General features: G+C 37.0%; 1 protein-coding gene across 1 annotated transcript in view; it reads left to right on the forward strand.

Moving 5' to 3' along the window:
- Positions 1-2,740: 2,740 nt before the first annotated feature.
- LOC5578235 (hyaluronidase A) overlaps positions 2,741-21,665 on the forward strand; it is a 195,576-nt gene continuing 176,651 nt past the window's right edge. The window contains exon 1 of the mRNA XM_021854299.1: positions 2,741-2,861. The gene's annotated coding sequence lies outside the window, so the exon portion shown is untranslated. The remainder of the gene's footprint in view (positions 2,862-21,665) is intronic.

Raw genomic sequence — 21,665 nt, forward strand, 5'->3', positions numbered from 1 at the left:
ATTGACATTATACAGTGGGGATTCGCTCGTTGGAGCTCCGCTTCATGGAATGACTCGATGGTTGTATGTTCGCTGGTCGGAAAAAAATCCAACTAAAAAGCACTCGAATGTCAAGAGTAGATGTCAAACTGACTTTGACGTCTGAGCACCGTCGCATTGAAGTCTCCATATATAGAACAAATATGCATGTGCGTTTCGTGACAATTTGCGCTCCAGATGCGTTAGTCTGGACCATTTTCACCAGCTGTCAGACGTTCCAACTAACGGGTCGAATCCGCTAGCTGGAAGGCAGTCGTGTTCCAACCAGCGAATCTTATTGTAAGCAGGCGGATAAATGGGATGGAATTATGGCTCGTGTGTCAATGATCGTTAAATTTTTCAAAGCCTGCATATGGCCAAATAGGGAACCACTATGGCCATAACTGGTACACTTCCCCAATCATAATTAATGAAAACTTTTTCAAATGTGGATAAGGTACAGTGGGGTAAGTGGATCATTTGTCTATATTGAGCATAAATACTTGAATATGTTGAATGTTTCCGCAGCATTGCTTCGTTTTAGGTTATGTTCTTACGTCCACACTGAAACTAAAGCAAAACTTATACTGACCAACACTAACACAAGCAAACTTGTTGGCTGCAAAAATCAATTAATTTCAAAATTGTTTATATCTCAAATTCATTCACAATGAAAAAAATGTGAATTTTATAAATAAATACAGATATATTGGACATGGTACACTTACCCCCACTTTTTAATGGGGTGGGGAAAGTGGATCAAGTATTATTACCATTCATTGGCAGACTGCTTACGATAATTTGAATAAGTTTGAATACTCGCAAATATTGTTTTGTTTTTACTGTTTCTCATTACTAGCTTAAATTTGTCAAATTGACTATAGAAAATTTGAATTAATCCACCTAAAATAAAAAAATAAAAGAATGAATATTTTAAAATTCTAACAAAACTTTTCGTGGTTTATTAAAGCTGAGTTGCAAAAGAGCAAAACATACAAATTTTCCAATTGAAAACATATTATCGTACCTTATTTGACCATATAAATTGTTCTAGACAGATGATACAAATACATTCAAAAGTAGAATAAACAAAAATTAATGTAACTAATATTTTTAAACTACAAGTGTTTTTCGAAAACATCGAATAATCCTACAATGCTTCTTTATAACTTATGTGATTATATTAAAGAATTTTCTCCAAATAATTCTAGCTACAATGTTTTATTTTTGTTTAAATTAGTGTGAACTAATGTATAAATATTTTTATTATATTTTGATAAAATGAAGACAATTTTCCATTTTTATGGTATCAAAACATAACATAACTAGCACTTAAAACAAGAACGAGAGCAATATCATTCTTACTATACATGATTACACCATATATGTTTTGAGAAAAGATATTTTTTAGTGGTGATCCACTTACCCCACCATGGTGAGGCAAGTGGATCATTTGGCGCAAATTTTCAAGTCCCTCATACTCAATACATAAAAATCAGAAAAATCTAAATAAATGACGATTTGAAGTATATTAGTCCCTCATTTGTTATCCACAGAAAAAAGTATGAATTACATTATTTACGTTAGCTGTACGTAATAATGAAGTTGACTAATTAAAAATAGGTGTCAGATATTCAGATCTTCCTTAGCCGTGTGGTTAGAGTCCGCGATTACAAAGCAAAGCCATGCTGAAGGTGTCTGGGTTCGATTTCCGGTCGGTTCAGGATCTTTTCGTAATGGAAATTTCCTTGACTTCCCTGGGCATAGAATATAATCGTACCTGCCACACGATATACCAATGCGAAAATGGCAACTTTGGCAAAGAAAGCTCTCAGTTAATAACTGTGGAAGCTTGAGAAGCAGGCTCTGTCCCAGTGAGGACGTTAATACCAAGAAGAAGAAGATCTGTTAGCCATGCTTTATTCTTAAATTTTTGTCTATTCATAGATAAATGAATTTGTAGTTAGTTCATCTTTCTCTACTTTCAAAATATTTCCGTTCAAAAACAAATGGTTGTGGTTATGTATAGCCAAGATAAACGTGAAAAATATGCACCAAGTTTGATTGGAAAATGATTTGAACAATCAAAGTACATAAATCACATAAGGAGAGGGGTGTCTGGCCAATGACCACAATCCATACAAATTTCATTTTTTTGTATGGACAAATGATCGTGAGGGGGAGGGGGGGTAGTGTTCTGAAAATTCAAAAAAATGACCACGTGGTTAATGGACAGCCCCAAATGAGAGGCAATCAGTGCTGTTGTAAAGCTGTCATCTTCTATGCCATTCTCTTATTTAGGCGAGTCTTAAACTGATTGGCCACTGTAATGATTGTTTCAACAATTTGTTGAAAACTAAACTTTTGAATATAAATTAAACCGTGTCAGAGTCTACACAAATTAATGTTGATCTGCAAACTTGTAAAGGTTTCCTAGATTATGAGCTGATTTCCGAATTAGTTGTAATATCATTTGTGGATCACCCGGAGAAGTGCAACAGCGCATAGTTTGGGAACCCCTCTTCGGTATACATCTAGATCCCTGAGCACGCCACTGCCTATCCCTAGCCTCATCCATGAAATCGATGGAAAATGCCGAAAAACAAACAAACCCAGGTGCCACTCGGCGAGGTTGAACCTCTCAACTCGAAGCGCCGCCCTTTATCGAAATCCAGTTGTTCCTATCATCGGTGGTACACTACACCATTGTGCGACACATATAGTGTTTCAACGCAGGCCACGGCAGCGGGTATCGTTTCTACAGGAAGCCCGAACCGAAGAGCGTATAAATATTGTAATAGAACCGTCTTGCTGGTTCAGTAGACACTCAGGTGGTTCAAGTGGTAAAAGTGTTACTTAATTTCACCCTTCTCGCCGCGTCACCATCGAAGACGTTTTTGCTCGTCGTCGTCGTCGTCGTCGTCGGTTTGTCTCGCGCGGTAGTGTTCCAAGTTTTGTCGGGAAACAGATTTCCCACGCCAAAACCCACAACGTCGACAAAGACAACACCGAGAACCGAAGCACAGACAAACAGACGTATCACTGACGGACTGTCCATCGACCACTTATTTAAGGATCCTTTTGAATTTACTATGTTCCAAACCTCACAACCAGAGGCGCGCTCATCGTTTTTCTTCGTGTTTGACGTTTTACACTAGTGCCTTCTGGCGGTCAAGTTGCAAAAACAGTATTTTGTGCAACATGCTCCCTAGAGATGACGAAGATATTTTTAAAGTGTAAAGTCTGTTTGTCTGCGACCAAAGTTTCCTGCAAAGCCCCGGTATCAGCTTACAAACAGTGACAAAGGGAAACTCGACTCGAAGTGTGCTGATGTGGTGGGAAAAATTTGACTCCCCCTAGAAGGAAGAATCAACAACCGACAAAGATGCAGAACACAGCAATGTTTGAACAGCGTTTTTAGCGAACAAAAATGTGCAAGTGCCGGCAAACAATGACCCAGCAGAAAACAATTTTGAAGAAGAGTTCTGTGTTTCGGTGTGGTTTCGTTCAATTGGAAACTCGATTCGTATTGCATCTCCGTATCGACCACCGTTCTATCTACGAATTGTTTCCGGAAATTGTGTTTCGTTCGATGTGCAATAATAGAGGAACATTTGTGTCACTGATCGCGCCCCCTGTTTCCCTATCCGACCGTTGATGTTGAGAAGAAGATTCGGTTACCACAATGTTTCTGTAATAAACGTTACTGTCCACCAGTGATGCCAGATCTACGGAAGTTTCTGCAGATCAAGTGAATTGAAGCTTTTTCGTGGATCTACGGCAACCGATTTATTACACAGCGTAACAAAAATGACATTTTTGTGTGTCTCAAGGATCAAATTATGAGTCTATAGCAGATTTGCAGATTTGGAGTCGTTTAATCGGATGTCTTTCTTAGAAATGTTCCAATACGTCACAATTGTTAGCTACAGGTCGTCAGAATTGTCAAAAATACTAATGAATTTAAATTGAACATGAAATATAAGGTAAGATTCAGCAAACTTATTTGTAATCTGATCCACCAATCATGCGAAATAGAACATAAACGTTTATTTCAAACAGAAATTGGTTGAAATTGTATGATAAGATAAGGCTGAAATCGATTTTTTTTAATATGCTTTCATTCTCCTTACAAAATTCTTCATTTCTCTTATACAGTATAATAAAATACTTTTCTAAACCAGAAAAAAAAATTAATAAAAATAAGCATCGAAAGTTTTATGAATATTATTGATAAGAATTGTTATACACATGAAGTTTGAGTAATGCAGCAAATTAAGCAAATAAATTGCCATACTCGCTGACAAACTTGCATGCAAGTTGGCTGAAATAGTCATATTTTGCATTTTCAACAGCCAATATCTCAAAAACAAGACGTGCTATGATATTTTTGAAAACGGCAATGGATACAGCATTTTGATGGTTGAGACAGAAACGTGTTCGGCAGTGTTAGTATCGAAATCGACGAATTTTGTTTTCTACTAAATTTAAACTACAAGGCAGTTTTCAATGCTTCAGAAAATTGAGAGTAAATTTTATTCATAATCGCCTTCGTCGGCTTCAAAATTCTTTACTATTGATATAAACCTTTCCCGTTTCTTCGTGTAAATGATGTTTTCGTCAAAATTAATTTTCATTAGTTTCTAATGAGATGTTCTAATCACTGGGGACCCAGACAGCCGTAGTTGTGTAATGACTTGGGAAAAATCATTTAGAGTGAAATAAGAATTCTTCATCGATTTTTCAGAAATTAATAGACATATTCCTACATAGATTTTTCCAGGAATGTATCTCAGGTTTTTTTTTCTCAAGAGTTCTACAAGGAGTATTTCATTTTTCGATGGAATTTTAAAAGTAATCATTCAAAAAATTTTCAAGAAATTTCCTCAGGTTTAATAGTGGAATTCATGGAAGAATCTCTCAAGAAGGAATCCTTGAAAGAAATATTGATGATTCACCTGAAGGAATCTTTGAAGGCATTTTTGAAGGAATCCTTGAACGTATTTCTGGAGAAACCCTTTGATATATCCCAGGAGGTCTACATAGAGGTATTTTAAGGTAGTACTGGAGGAATTCTTGGAGGAATTCTTAGGAATACTTGAAGGTAGTCCTGAATAAATTTGTAATGAAATGTCCGAGAAGAAGCTTAGGTGTTATTCCTGGAAAATACCTTTGGAAGTATTCCTGGAGATTTCCATAAATATATTCTTAATAGAATCCCTAGAAATATTCCTGTAGGAAAACCCGGAGGTATTCCTAAAAGAATCTATGAAATTTCTGCATGAATCCTTGAAAAAGTATTCGTGAAGAAATCTCCGGAGGCATTCCTGAAAAACACCCTGAATTTTTTTCATAAGAATTTTATAGTGCCCGGAGGAAGAAATCGGCATATTCAAAGCTAATGGTTCAATCAGCCGAACAATTCCAGCGCAATTTCATCGCTCACTTTACAAGACTGATGTGTAGATGACGAATATCTTCCCGTTTGTTTAGTTTTTCCTTGTTACTAAAACTATATGCCCTTCTGCTTAGTTTATATCTTCTCTCGTACCCATTTCAATCCCTACATTCTCCTCTTGATCTACTCTTATAATAATAAGATTTTTTCTTCCATTATCTTTCAATAAAAAGATATATTTTTATTATATTTGTCCTTCAGTTCATTCATACTAAAGTTAACATACATAAATTCCAAAAATGATAGACCATTATGTTTCAACATCATCATCACCATCTACTTAATTATTTCTCATTTCTCACTCCTAATTCCTTATTCATCATTCCTCATTCCACACTCCTCATTTCTAGTTCCTCACTCCTCATTTCTCACTCTTCACACCTCACTCCTCATTCCACATTCCTCACTCCTCATTCATCATCTCTCATTCCTCATTCCTTATTTCTTACTCCTCATTCCTCATTATTCACTCCTCATTCCCCACTTCTCACTTCTCATTCCTCCTTCCTAACTCCTCACTCCTAATTTCTTATTCCTCATTTCCAACCCTTCATTCCTCATAACTCGATCTTCACTTCTCACTCCGCATTCCTCATTCCCTATTCTTTACTCCTCATTCTTCACTATTCACACTCAATTTTCACTCTTCACACCTCACTCCTCTTTTAGTGCGCATTCCTGATTCCTCACTGCTAATTTCTCGCTCCTCATTCCTCATTCCTCATCTCTCATTTCTAATTTCTCATTCCTTGAGGAATCTCTCGAGATATTTCTTGGAGAGTCCATAGAGGTATACCTAGGGAATTTCTGAAGGTATTCCTGAAAGAATCATTGGAGAAATTTCTGTAAAATCCCTGTAACAATCACAAGAGAAATTCTTGGACAAATCCCTAATGAACTTCATAAGGGAATTTTTGAAGGATCCTTAGTGGTCACTGAGAGCCTGAAGCAATCTTTGGAGGAATCCATGGTGGTTTTCCTGACGAAATACCTGGAGAACTTTTAACAACAACAAAATCCTGAAAAAATCCCTGGTGTGGCTACTTAAAAAATCTCTGAAGGAATTTCAAGACAAATCCCTGGAGAAATTCCCAGCAGTATTGTTACGCAATTTGCGAACGCGCCTCCGTTACGAACAAGCTCCCATACGATCTCGCCGTCCCTGTCAAGCGATACTAGGAATAGGTAGAACGTGAAAAACGATAAAAACAAACAATATGATAAGGAGATGTGTCAAAGGAATGTTGAAAGTTATTATTTACAAAACCCAAATCTAAGCTGCTAAATTTTGCGAAGTTATCTTCTTAAATTAATTGAATAACTAAATTGAGAGTTGCTACAAAACTAAAATAGGAAGTTAAAAGATGATGTGCTAAAAGGTAAACTGAATTTAAAAAGATTATTGTTATTATAAACGAATTCTAATCTAGGTATCACAGAGGTGTATCACAGTTTGGATTTCGATTATCGTTAGCTGTCCCGGTAGATCATTAATTGATTGTAAGAAGTATTGTACGAGACCGCTTTCCGAAATTGACGGACTAGATAAAATCACTAAACGTAAGTAAACACATGAAGCAATTGTAGAGATAGATTGAATTTAAACATACATTTATATTCCTCTATTTGTTAATTTAACAGGAAAAATTTAACATAAGCCAATAAACGAATACAGTAAACCACTGGAAAATTCATTTGCTGGCAAGTTGTTCAAATTTGCGGAAAATTATCTACCGTCTTGTTGCCGTTCGGGAACAAATTAAATTTTTCGTTTATTTACGAAATGTCGTGCGGAAACGTAGCGGGTGCAGGGAAATGTACCCCCAGAAAAAGCGATTCTCCTGGTGACGATGGGGCAAGCTGCGGTACGTGTCGTCGTATCGATTCGAGTGAAATGGTCCAATGCGACGAATGCGATATGTGGCATCATTATAGCTGCGTAAACGTAGACGATGGAATCCGGGATCGTGATTGGATTTGCAATAGTTGCGTCAGAAAGTCATTGGAGACACAAAGGTGTGTTTTGAGCGATGAGCTGGAGCGCTTTGAACAACAACAGAAACAGTGGCAACGAGAGCAACATAAACGCCTAGAGGAAATGGAGGAGCAGCAGAAGCTTGAGCAGCGGCAGAAACTACGAAAGTTGCAGCAGCGTAATCAAGAGCAGTTCGACCAGTTGCAGTTAGGACCGTTGCAGTTGCTGCATTCTAGTTCGTTGTCAAGAACAGCTACAGCGGGGCGTGAAGTGCCTTCAAGTTTGGTTGGCGTTTTTCCGAAACAGCATCAACTCCAAGCGAATATCGTAGACGATGATGTACGGGGAACGAAAACAGTGGATGAACAACGACATGCAGATCCATTGGCGAGCTCTACGACGAAAAAAGTGAGATTACCTGGTGGAAGCGAAAAGGCGCCTTCGAAATCATCGAAGCGTTCAGAGAAACTTCGTGAACTGCAAGCAAAAGCTTTGGAAGCAAGGCAAGCATTAGAGATGAGGCAGCTTGAAGAGCGACTAGCACTGGAGCGAGAGATGTTGGAGGCCGCCAGTGATTCTGAGGTGGAGTCGATTTCTAGTCTCGACAAAATCAACGAGTGGTTGAAGTGGACAGACAATGCGGAGAAGGAGCCACGAAATTCGATGGACGAAACACCATTGCCGGTGTATAACGCACTATTGCAAAAACCGGTAAATATTCCAGCGATCCAAACGAATTTGCCCAGCAGTTGTTCCGTGGTTGGGCCATCTCATCAGCAACCTTTCGGGAATCCAGCGTCGCTTCAGTCATGTGCTGGCTTGCAGCAAATTTGTAATAATTATGTCCCTGGAGTTAGATGTGTCGAGTATCCTCGAGCTACCGAAGTTGTAAAAAATAAGCAGTCAGTGTTCAACGGATATCCATCAGCAGTAATGAACATGAGATCGGCCCCCGTATACACCGTAGCGTCACAACAACCGATCCTATCGACTGGGTATGCCTATCCAGAACCAAGCCATATGCATCCTGCTTCAAACATAGCTTCGACCACTCAAAACGTCGGACTGCCACCAATAGCAACATCAACCCCACGATCAAATCAGACCTTCTGTCAGCAGCAATATCAATCGCAACAGTGTAGTGATCCTGCAACACTCAATTGCAACCAACTTGCTGCAAGACAGACCGTAAAAGATCTACCAAAATTCGGTGGAGACCCTGAAGATTGGCCACGGTTTATTGCAGCGTATGAGCGTACTTCCAGGATGTGTTCCTTCAAGAACGATGAGTTGCTCGACCGTCTGGAGAGAAGTCTTTGTGATAAGGCGCTGAAAGCTGTCAAGAGTCTTCTATTACATCCCAATAATGTTCCGATGATCATTAATCGGTTAAAAACACTCTTCGGCAATGCAGAATTCATTATAGAAACAATTATTCGAAGAATTCGCATGATGCCACCACCGAAAGCTGACAAGTTAGAAACGATTGTCGATTTTGGCGTCGCAGTGCAGAATCTGTGTGCGACGATTCAAGTTTGTCAGATAGACGAACGTCTATACAACGTCGCATTGCTACAGGAGCTGGTAGACATGCTACCGTCTACTTTTAAAATGCAATGGGCGTTTCATCGTAAAAATATTGTTACACCTACAATGTTAGACTTCAACAATTGGCTTGAAGAAATAGTTGAGGTCTTAAGCCAGGTGATTAGACCTGCTATGTGGGCTAAGCCTCAGAATTTCGGTAGCAAACATGAAAAACAAGTTTACGTTCATGTCCATTCTTCAGACACTTCAGGACAAGAGAATCTCGAAGTCTGCCTTGCGTGTGACAACAATTGCAGCACACTTGAAACGTGCAACAATTTCCTCGAAATGTCAACGAATGCACGTTGGGCGTTGGTCAATGAAACTAAAGTTTGCAGAAAGTGTCTTACTAGACATTTTGATTCCTGTGAGAGAAAGATTCGTTGCAACCAGAACGGATGCACCTTTCTACATCACCGGCTATTACACGACGACAAGAAGCATAAAAAGCAATTATCGAATGTTTCAATACAAAACGCATCTTGCAATACTCATCACGGTTCGAAAGAAGGAGTTTTGCTGAAGTATATTCCTGTTACTGTGTATGGGAAGGAGAAATCGATAACTACATATGCCTTCTTCGATGCGGGGTCGACATCGACGTTGATGGAACATAGTTTATGGGAAGAATTAATGGCCGAAGGTGAGAGATCACCATTGAACATAACGTGGACAGATGGACAGAGAAGGTGTGAAACAGATTCGGTGCTATTTTCAGCGAAGATAGCTGGTTCAAAAACACCAAATCAAAGCTTCCTCCTTCCTGAAGTTCATACTGTGCAAAGCTTAGATCTTCCTGTACAGTCAATTTCAGCAGAAGATTTAGTGAAGCATTTCCCTCATTTGTCAAGTCTACCAATAGAGTCTTATGCTGAAGTGAAACCTCGAATTCTGCTAGGTGTTGACAATTTCAGACTGGAAAATCCGCTTGACTGCAGAGAAGGCGATACAAATCAACCAACAGCAATTCTAACACGGTTAGGATGGGTGGTTTATGGTCCGTGTCTGATGTCCACACGAACTATGGTTAGTGAAGAAGTCTCGAGCCCTTTTAATGACAATCCCAAGGCTAAAGCTGTCCTGACAGACAAGTTGCCACAAACTAGCATGGAAACAACTCCATCTGCTTGCAAACGCGATGAAGTGAAACTTGTGGTCAGAAAAAGTAAGGCCGATGTCAACTATATCAACCCTCAGATACCCAATACCGAAGCTGTATTTCCCAGACTCCGGCGCAACATGGAGTACACAGGAACCCGTGTACTGGGGGGGAGTGTTACGCAATTTGCGAACGCGCCTCCGCTACGAACAAGCTCCCATACGATCTCGCCGTCCCTGTCAAGCGATACTAGGAATAGGTAGAACGTGAAAAACGATAAAAACAAACAATATGATAAGGAGATGTGTCAAAGGAATGTTGAAAGTTATTATTTACAAAACCCAAATCTAAGCTGCTAAATTTTGCGAAGTTATCTTCTTAAATTAATTGAATAACTAAATTGAGAGTTGCTACAAAACTAAAATAGGAAGTTAAAAGATGATGTGCTAAAAGGTAAACTGAATTTAAAAAGATTATTGTTATTATAAACGAATTCTAATCTAGGTATCACAGAGGTGTATCACAGTTTGGATTTCGATTATCGTTAGCTGTCCCGGTAGATCATTAATTGATTGTAAGAAGTATTGTACGAGACCGCTTTCCGAAATTGACGGACTAGATAAAATCACTAAACGTAAGTAAACACATGAAGCAATTGTAGAGATAGATTGAATTTAAACATACATTTATATTCCTCTATTTGTTAATTTAACAGGAAAAATTTAACATAAGCCAATAAACGAATACAGTAAACCACTGGAAAATTCATTTGCTGGCAAGTTGTTCAAATTTGCGGAAAATTATCTACCGTCTTGTTGCCGTTCGGGAACAAGTATGCTCGAAGGAGTCCCTCGAGGAATGTCTGTGAGTGTTCCTGGAGCAATGGGAAAAATGTTTGAAAAAAAAATATGAGAGACATTCTTGGAGCAATATTTGAAGATATTTTCAATGGGATTTTATCGGGGATACAACAAACTATCCTATCAAGGCTTTTTAAAACATTTTCCCAGACTTATTGTTTTTACAAAAGATTTTTGCAAAAACAAAACCCATGAGTTGCTCTAGGAATCCAGATGAATTATTCTGAAATATATGATGATGATATTCTGCCCATAAAGGCATAACTGTTCCATATGGAAAAAGTAGGCATTGAGAAAATAACGCTCAAAGTTTGAAGTTTGCCTTCTCAAACAAGTCTTTAAAATTTTTCAGAAAATTAATGCATGCCATATTCATTCAGTACCAATGCAAAGATTACTCATTTTGTTTCTTTTGATCAGCGAAAAATATAAACTTGAACATAAATCAAGATTCGCAGTTGCTGTTGTGGTTGAAAGATAATATAGAGACTGTTATGCCTTTATTTTTCTATATGAGACTACACTCACTTCATATTTTTCCACAACTTTTTCAAACAAAGTGTGTAAATTTTTATATGTTACTAGTGGTCCCGGCAAACTTCGTCTTGCCATCAAGTAGGCTGTTGAAAAAACCTTTTGATCGTCTCATATAAAATGACAGTTTCGTTCGCGCTCGTTTTTTCAACTTTTCCGGTGAATATCCTGGGATTTGTATACACACAAACACGTCGGAACCCTTGACGAATAAAACTGAGAAGGAATCATTCAAATCCGTCGACCCGTTCGTAAGCCATTTCGTGACATATAAACACCATTCCATTTTTATTTATATAGATATATTTTATTATTATTTATATTTTTTTTCAAGAATTACCCAAAACAACCGTGTTCTGCGCTCCCCTGACCGTTATTATCAGAAAAAAAAAATCTCCATCAAATCTGTGCTCACCAGCTATAGAACACAGCTTCGTTGCAAGTCCGGGCAAAATTTAAATAAAAATCGTAGGGCCCGTTTTTAAGTGACGCCCTTTTGATTGTATTAGTCTACTAAATCAAAGGAAATCTGAGAAATTAAAACGGATTTTCATTAGCCGTGATTATTATGAGAAATAAACCATCAAAATTGGGTTTAAAGTTGGTTTGGCTGTGTTGTAACCACCTTGTGGAACTTTGAATGAGAAAATAGACGAAATTTGGAGTTACGCCTTTTTTGAGGTGTAACAATTGAAAACACTAATTTCAAATAGATTATTTAGGCATTCTAATAATGTCAATGACACATTGCACTTACATGTCACAAAAGTCTTTCACAATTGATTATTTTTTCAAAGGCTCAAGCGCTGTAAGGCATTACTGAGCCATTTTTTTTCCTGCAGGAATTTCTCCAAAAATAGCTTCGATGATTCAATAACAAAAATCCAGGGATCTCCAAAACCAATTAGCAAAAAAATGCTCCACAGATTCATCAAAACTTTTCTTTAAGAACTCAACCAATCAGAGCTCTAGAATTTGTTTCAATAAAAACTCTACAGATTACTTCGAGAGTTCTTTAAGATATTCCACCGAATATTTCACCGATTCCATTTTTATTTCAAGAAATGTGTTACTTTTCTTAAAGAGCTCTCACTACAATTATAAAAAGATTCCTCATTGATTTTGTTCAATGAAATATGATTCCTTTTGTTATCAAAAACTTCGTCCTAAAAAGCCTTCAAGAGTTCATGCTCATTTTTCGAAATGGAGAATTCTCCGTAAATTTTTTGTCTATTTTTTAAAGGATATATTTTACTACAGGATTAAAGGATTTCCTCCAAGTAATTATTCAACATTTTTTATTGGAGTTTTCTCGAAAATGACTCAGGCTTTCCCCATTTGGTTTACTTTTTCATATTTTGTTGGTTTTTCACAAAAAAGTATGTGCACAAAAAAACATGATTCATTTAATCATTTATTTACGAATCTTCTGAGAACTCCAGTAAACATTTGGTTATAAATGCCTTCAGGAGTTCTCACTAGAATCCCATTTGTTATTTACCTTTGTATTTAACGGGAACTCATTCAGAAATTCCTCCAATTTTCCTTTGAGATCGTTCTGAAATATTCTATATGCTTTACCAGAAATATACCTATTTACTATTAGGTATGAAGGTGGACCTAGTGTATGGGTTGAAACACACGCCTTTCGCGCCGAGGACCTGGGATCGAATCTCATCCCCAAGATCGTCACTTATGACGAAACGTTATAGTGATGACTTCCTTCGGAAGGGAAGTAAAGCCGTTATTCCCGGGTAAACTAGCCCAGGACTAAAAATCTAGTTAATGAAGATAGAAAAATATTATTGGGTATTGTTACAAAAATTTCTCATAAAACATATTATATTATTCAGAAACTGTTGGTAAAATGCCATTGACAAATTTGTACAAAAATAAAATCCAAAGAAGACTCCTGCGTAATCTATAGATATTCTTAGAGACTTCTTATCTACAAATGGTACATGGGATTTTCTTAGCCTCAAAAAAAAAACTACTGCAAGAAATTATTCGTAGATTCTTCAAAAAAAATCCCAACATATTTTACTCCTGCAATTTCCCCAGGATGTTGACTCCAGTGAGAATTCCTCCTGGAATTATGGTAAGATATTTTTCATAGATACTTCTAGGATTTTTTCCAAAGATTACTCTCACATCGATTTCTTCAATGATTATTTTAGGAATGCGCTCATGATTTCAGGTATTTCTAGAAAGTTGAAGAATTTCTGAAAACATATCTCGAACATATCATGATACTTGGTAGAGTAAGGTGGGGCAAAAGTTCGACCGTAGTGGTATAATCAAAGTTTCCAGGAAAACAATAGCAGTTAAAACAAAACAAATACCATACAGTGAACCTTCAACATATTGGCTATAATTTTGCTGAACAAACTTGTGTCAAAATATTTACCGATTTTTAGTTATAACAGTTTCAAAATTGATTGTCTTATTCGAACTTTTGCCCCACCGGTGGGGCAAGAGTTCGAATCTAGTGTGGGGCAAAAGTTCGCTGGCTAAAACCCAAAATATCGATCCTTTTATGACAGGCATACTTTACACCAGCCGTAAACTTAAGTTTGCCGAAAAATACACACTAAATTTTCATCAAAAAATTACCCAAAACCGGGTTAATTGTAATATACTCAAAAATAGCAGTTTTTCGCAAAACTAAGTGGAAATGTAAAATTTTGGTGACAATTTTCACACGATCAGACAAATATAACTAAATTTGAAGATAATATGTGGATTTTAGGCAATTTGCAAATTTTTCCGTGATTTTATACATGGGTCGAACTTTTGCCCCGCTGATTCGAACTTTTGCCCCACTATGGGCCAAAAATTGTTTCCAAGCATTTATGCAAAATCTAATACACTTCAAAGCAACCTTATGATAGGCCTACAAACGCCCTTACATAAAATATTGAAAAAGATTTTATCTTCAATTGGTTCCATGCAACGAAAGCTTGACCAAAAATTACAATATTCAAGTCGAAAAACAACAAATAGCCATAACTTTTCCAAATCTCAATCGATTTTTATGATATTTGGAGTAAAAGTCTCTTACTTGAATAGCATTCGAACCTCAATAACATTTATAAGATTTGTTTTGAATTGAGCTAGAAATCTTAAAAAGAAACTCTTACCCCACTCGAACTTTTGCCCCACTTTACTCTATACACGCAGAAGAATTTATGTATGTTAAGATTACAATCCTGTCAATTACTTTTACTTACGCACAAATAGTCGTTTCGAAATAAATTTAACTTACGCCAACACAAAATTAACGTCAAATCAAATACACACACTTCTTTGATTGAGCTATCCACTTGTACTTATAACAATTATAATTTTGATAATTATCACTATTCGGAAACATTCACCACCCTAGACTTCAAGTCATGCTCACAAATCTACTTACTTCTAACTTGCAAGGAATAGTGTAGGTGCTAAGATGACCACCTCTCACGCAGGAGACCACATGTCAAGTTTGTCGACTTGCCCTTTGTTTTCATTTTTGCAATTTTTTTTTAGATCGATAAAGCAGCACCGAATCTTTTCAGATATGTTGATACAGCAGAACAAAATGCTGAGTAAACATTGCAAAATATTGTAAACCCAATAAAATTCACTTTGAGTCAACTAAAATATAGTTAAATTTTGACGTTTGGCGTTTGTAAATTCAATCAAAAATATAGTTGTCAACAACTATATGGTATAGTTATGTTTAACAATATACCGTCAATTCAACTATATTTTTAGTTATCTCCAAATTAACCTTAAAATATAGTTAAATTGACTGGAAAAATGATTACGAACACTATATTTTGTTCTCCGTGTAGGGGACCACGCTTAAGTCAATCCAGGAGTAAGATACCATTGGCAGATAACCAACACGATTTTGCGGAATAACTCTTTAACGAATTCTTGAAAAATCCGAAGAAATCCCTGTACAAACCCTTGTAGGCCGATTTAAAAGAGGAATCGGTAAAATATTAAATATTGTTTTTTTCTTTTGGGATGGATTACTAAATAAAATCTTAGATTTTTCCTCCTGGAATAATCAATGATTTGTTTGTTAGCTTAAACACAATATGATTTTTTTTAGAAATTTATGTTGAATTCTTGGAAGAATCTATGAATAATGGCAGTGTTTCGTAAAGCCCAAGCCGGACGGTTTGTGTTTGCGATGCTGGAGTATTTTTTTGGTTTTCACGCGTCTTCTGGGTAGTGGTTCGTAAAACCCTAGCAGCACGTATCATGCAAATAGTCCATATGCGTCAGGCATGTTGGTGATGAAATAAAGTGGTTTGGATAATGGGTCATCAATTGGTGAGCTCGTTTCATGCTTCTATTTCAAATGAGTGAAATATGCGAATACACACATCCAACACATATTCAAAAAACAACGATTGGCTCGATACTGGCCTTTTACTATTCAAGCTGAAATCGAATTCAGGATAACTTCTGCGTTCACGAGTCCTCTCATGGCGTAGGGATAACGTGCCCTAACTAGAGATCAGGGTGTCGTGAGTTCGATTCTCACTGAGAAGACGTGTAACTTTTTCGCAAAACTTCACATCAATCTGTCCATTTGATCCAATTGCAAAATATATGTAATGTTTAGCTTTCGGTAGTTGTTAAACTTTGAATGTTTTGACACAAGAAGAGTCGACGTCGACGTGTCTCCATAGACTGATAGAAGACTATTTTGAACCATGTTCCATGAACCCAATACTTACCAAACGCAAATGTAAATTACTCTTTGAATGGTTCATCACCAGAGTTGTCGACATATGTTTTATCCAGAAGAATAGAAACAAGACTATGTGAATAAATGATTTTCTATAATGAGGTCTCATCACTTACCAAGATAAATCGCTAAAAACATTCCGTCCCTTACCCGATGATAGTAACGACGTGGCCGGCACTGTTATTGACATTACTAGGTTTTTAGTCCTCGAAAGTTGTACATTGAAGATGATATGCTACTCCCAAGCTACATCTGTTGGATCCCTTTACGAATCTGGATTATTTTGGTCAATCACAGAATATCAGAATATCAACTACGAATTGTACAGTCATTAATGCTCATGCTCAATTCTTGGAAGAATCTATGAATAAATCATTTCAGAATTCCTGAACGTATCCCTGAATAGATCCTAAGATGAGTATTACATCGATTATTTCAAAACTTCAGAAATCCTTTGAGTATTTTTGATAAGTTCTAAGTAGCATTCCTGGAGAAGTTTCTTGGAGAGTTTGAGGAAAACTCTAAAGGTATTCTCATATAAATTCCAAAAGAATACGAAGTTACTGGGAAGTTCATCTTGGTGTTTCTTGTCATGCAAATTTCAGCAGCATTTCAGAAGTTCCATGATTTTGTGAAGTTAACCAACTTTCTCTCAAAACACCCAGCGTATTACTGAACTTGTGAGTTTTGGTATTGTCCTCGAAAGATTCCCAAAGTAAGGTTAATTTTCCTCGACATTCCGAAAATTGAAAATGAATCAGTCTGCCATATATGACTATATTCACTATAGGGGATTTTTTTTATTATCGGACAATTTGGGCCGGAGGTTCTCGATTTGCATGAAATTTTCACCAGAGGTAAAGCTCGTGGATACATGACCAAAAGTGAAATTCAAAAAAAAATATAGTGGCCTATTTTCCCGGAAAACTCTAGATGAATTTTCACGATTTCTCTATATACCTCAAACTTTGAAAATTCATATCTCCTGAACTATGCATCGTAGAACAAAAACTTTTTAGTGAAATCGAAAGGAATTTTTCTCAGCAATCTATTAAAAATATAAAAAGAAAAACATTTCTCGGAAAATTTTTCACCATGGAGAAAATTGTCGGAAAAAATGCGAAAAAACTATCGTCTGTATCATGAAAAATTTTCAAAAAAATATTTTTTATTTCATCAATCCATACTCTAACTTTCGTCCATAGACGCCAAAGTGGTATCTTTTACCGTTTAGGCGACAGAACTGAAAAACCGATGACCACCCGCACGCTTCCCATAGGAAAATGTGTTCTATTGTGGGCCTCATAACCGTGCGCTAACGGCGGCAGTAATTTACACGCATTGTAAGTGTAACACAGTAAACCATCCTTTCCTCTCTAGTCAGAAGAAGCTGGTGTTTTGTATGTCATGTATTCGTTACCTTTACTATTGAGGCCAACAGTCTTTAATTGAAAACGATCCTAACATTTAATAATAAAGGTAATAGGAACTGACCCTCAGCAAGCATGGGAAAATTCACTCACTCACCCGAACGCCACCGATGAAAAAAGCAAAAAATCTGCTGCTATCGAACATTCAGTGATAGCTGAACCGTCCTAGGTGGAGTGTAGCATGAAAGCGTCTAAACCGATTGTGTAAAAGCGACAATCGGAAGGAACGCGAAGAGAAGTGAATACCAATACACTTGTATCTGCGAGGCATGAGTTAATGCACTTAGCATCCATTCGCCGAATGCATTGAACTGACTGAGAGGATTCCTACTCACTGAATCATTCCGTGGTGTGGACTGCCAGTCAGTGAACGCTCATTAGCACTCAAACCCGAATGCCATTCGAACGGAATCAGAATGTAAACAATCATTCCTGGACAAACATTTCAAAAGGGCACATCGACATTGGTAAACATTGGCTTTGCAAGCCGCTGTTGAACCCAATTCAACTCGATCACGCTCACCAATTCCACTATCAGGAAGAGCTAACACCAATCTTTCTGATAGTGGGGTTAGTTTGCGTGGGCGGTCTAAAAAGGGCTCAACAGCAACGTTTCTGAAAAAAGGCTCAAGACCTCTTGGGCCCTTTTAAATGTTTGTCCTTTGTCCGAATTTTGGTATTGCATTCGACTGATCAGATGCCGTTTTTTGTTTCGCTTAGTGCTCGCCGAAGAAGCAGAATGGGCACTGGAAATTGAAACGTTCGGCTTGGTTAAAAAAAACGGCTTTCTCGCTCCCGACTGTGCGTGGAAGCGAGTGAGGGAAACACAATAACTGAGTGCATACATAAAGTACTATTTGTAATTTTCTTGCTTTTTTCAAATTTTGTTCAATTTATCAAATGATTAGATAATTAACTAAAAGCGCGCGAATAAATTTCAGTTTTGTTTTCTATATTAAGTGATATATTTGATATAAATTCTGATTATTCCTTGGAAGAATATAGTATAGTATTTGCATGTATATAATATCAATCAACTGTATAACACTCAGGGACGCTATCGATTGTTCCATCGATGGCTGCTGTGGAATATTCCACTGCCAGTCAGCGTGCAGCCTCTATAGTTGGCACCAACCCAACAGCGCGCCAAACTGTATTAAGAAGCGTACGCGCGTAATGAATAATTATTGTATGTTTTGTCTGGCCGTATCGTGCGCCTATATAAGGCGCACCCATTGAACTTGTAAGAATGTAGTTTCTTTCGTTTCTCCACCGATTAGGCATGCTGCCTCTCAGTGGTAATAATAAATCTGTTAAAGTGAAGCCGTTCGCTTGATTTGCCGTCCGTTGTATCGTAAAAGACACAACGTAGGAAAAGCCGAAACAACATATTAACAATATATTCATAAGTTTTCAAAGAAAGTGAATCTTGAGATTTGATCCTTCAAACGTTACCAAAATGATTGATTGTAACAAGAACTTCCCGTGCGGCAAGAACTTCCCGTAGAGGCTGTTAGCTTTAATACTAAATAACGTTGCTGATGAAGGGCACACAAAACACCCAACTGACCAATAGAGAGTGGTCCGATTGACGAAAAGCTTCTTCTGACTAGAGAGGAAGGGATGGTTTACTGTGTTACACTTACAATGCGTGTAAATTACTGCCGTTGTTAGCGCACGGTTATGAGGCCCACAATAGAACACATTTTCCTATGGGAAGCGTGCGGGTGGTCATCGGTTTTTCAGTTCTGTCGCCTAAACGGTAAAAGATACCACTTTGGCGTCTATGGACGAAAGTTAGAGTATGGATTGATGAAACAAAAAATATTTTTTTGAAAATTTTTCATGATACAGACGATAGTTTTTTCGCATTTTTTCCGACAATTTTCTCCATGCTGAAAAATTTTCCGAGAAATGTTTTTCTTTTTATATTTTTAATAGATTGCTAAGAAAATATCCTTTCAATTTCACTAAAAAGTTTTTGTTCTACGATGCATAGTTCAGGAGATATGAATTTTCAAAGTTTGAGGTATATAGAGAAATCGTGAAAATTCATCTAGAGTTTTCCGGGAAAATAGGCCACTATAATTTTTTAGAATTTCACTTTTGGTCATGTATCCACGAGGTCTACCTCTGGTGAAAATTTCATGCAAATCGGAGAACCTCCGGCCCAAACCTGTCCGATAATTTAAAAAAATGCCCTATAGTCAATACCAATAACCTAGATTATGTCAACAAATAATTTGGATACGGAGCAGATTACTGAATTCCGTTAATTGGTTTGATATGCATACAAATAACCATCAATGTATAATGTAAGGATTTCGATAGCTAGTCCCTTACTCGATATCGAGATACGAAATATCGAAAAAGGAAGAGTTGGCTGTATATATACAAGTCGTGGTCTGTCGTTATGTATGTCTGACTATCTATCTATCTATCTATCTCGCACTCCTGTAATGCTTGGCAAGCAAAGTAGAAAGCAAGCTTGCATGCAAGTTGAAAATGGGTGGTATACTGGTAGGCGGCAAAGGAAGGCAAGGGATTACTATTTAAATTATATGGCAGAATCTACAAAAAGGAATTTAAGAGACTTTTTTTCTCAAATAAGAAACTAATGTTTTGAAAATAAAATTTCTCAATTGGATCCCCTTTTTAAATTATTTAAAATCGGCATCGATAGAATAAAATAAACTATTACTAACTAATAGCCAAGAAACTTACAAACTCGCTATGCAGTTTGCAAGCGCGCACAATTTCAATTTAGAACTCACTAGTCCAATTGAAAATCATATAAGTCAGGATTTCGAAAACATTCTTTATAAAAAAAAAACGTTTTCTAAAATTCCTGGATGACTGATTTGGAAGAAGTGAGAACAATGATTGTTAAAACTCAAACACATGAAAGCCTCTGGCGATGATAGAATTTTCTACATCCTCATCAAAAAACTTCTAGAAAGCAGCTAATCATTTTTGGTTGCTATATTCAACAAATGTTTTCAGTTGGCTTATTTTCATGACAAGGGAAAAAATGTCATGGTTGAACCAATTTTAAAACCGGTCAAAAATCCTGCAGAAGCTTCCATCTGCCGTCCAATCAACTTGCTTTCCTCCATCAGTAAACTTTTTGAAAAGGTAATTCTGAACAAAATGATGGTCCACATCAACGAAAATTCAATTTTTGTCAATAAACGGTTCGGATTCAGACACGGACATTGGACCACTCATAACTTTTGCGTGTAGCAAATTTGATTCGATCCAATAAATCTGAAGACTATTCTACTGGTCTTGCTCTTCTAGACATAGAAAAAGCATTCGACAGGCATGATTGTAAAATAAAAAAAAAAAAAACTTTTATTTTCAAACAACCAATATTGGATGATTCCATAGTTATCTGTAAAATCGCACACTTCAGGTTAATTATTAGAATTCCAAGTCTGAAAGGTGTTCCTCAAGGCTGTATTTCGGAACCAATATTATACAATACGCTTATATCTGACTCAAATTAGTTACCTCAGGGAAGTCAAAAATCTTTCTCCGCCAAAGGACAAAGCCTTCGTGTCATCTTTAGTAGATTGCAAAAAAGTTCAGATATTTTTTCTTGATACTTGCAAAAATGGAAGATTTTTCCTAATGCTTCTAAAACTCAACTTATAATATTCCCACATAAACCAAAAGCTCTTTTTGTGAAACCTTCAAGTAGACATGTTGTCACTATTAGAGGGGTTCAGATGAGGGTAAATATTTGGGCACATGCTAGATATTTTTTAAGAAGGTTCAATAACCGGAATCGATGCTGCGAAAATCTGGCATCACTGCAGTCCACCTGCAGACAATATACTCACCGCATCCCACGTGGAGAACTGGCGAGAGATTTAATCTAGTTACGTGCAGGGGTTGGACAAATTTAATTCCAGAACTGAATACAACTTTTGCTTACCTGCGAACAAGGTTTGG

Source organism: Aedes aegypti, chromosome 3 (genome assembly GCF_002204515.2).
Source record: "Aedes aegypti strain LVP_AGWG chromosome 3, AaegL5.0 Primary Assembly, whole genome shotgun sequence".
In the NCBI taxonomy this organism is placed as follows: Eukaryota; Metazoa; Arthropoda; class Insecta; order Diptera; family Culicidae; genus Aedes; species Aedes aegypti.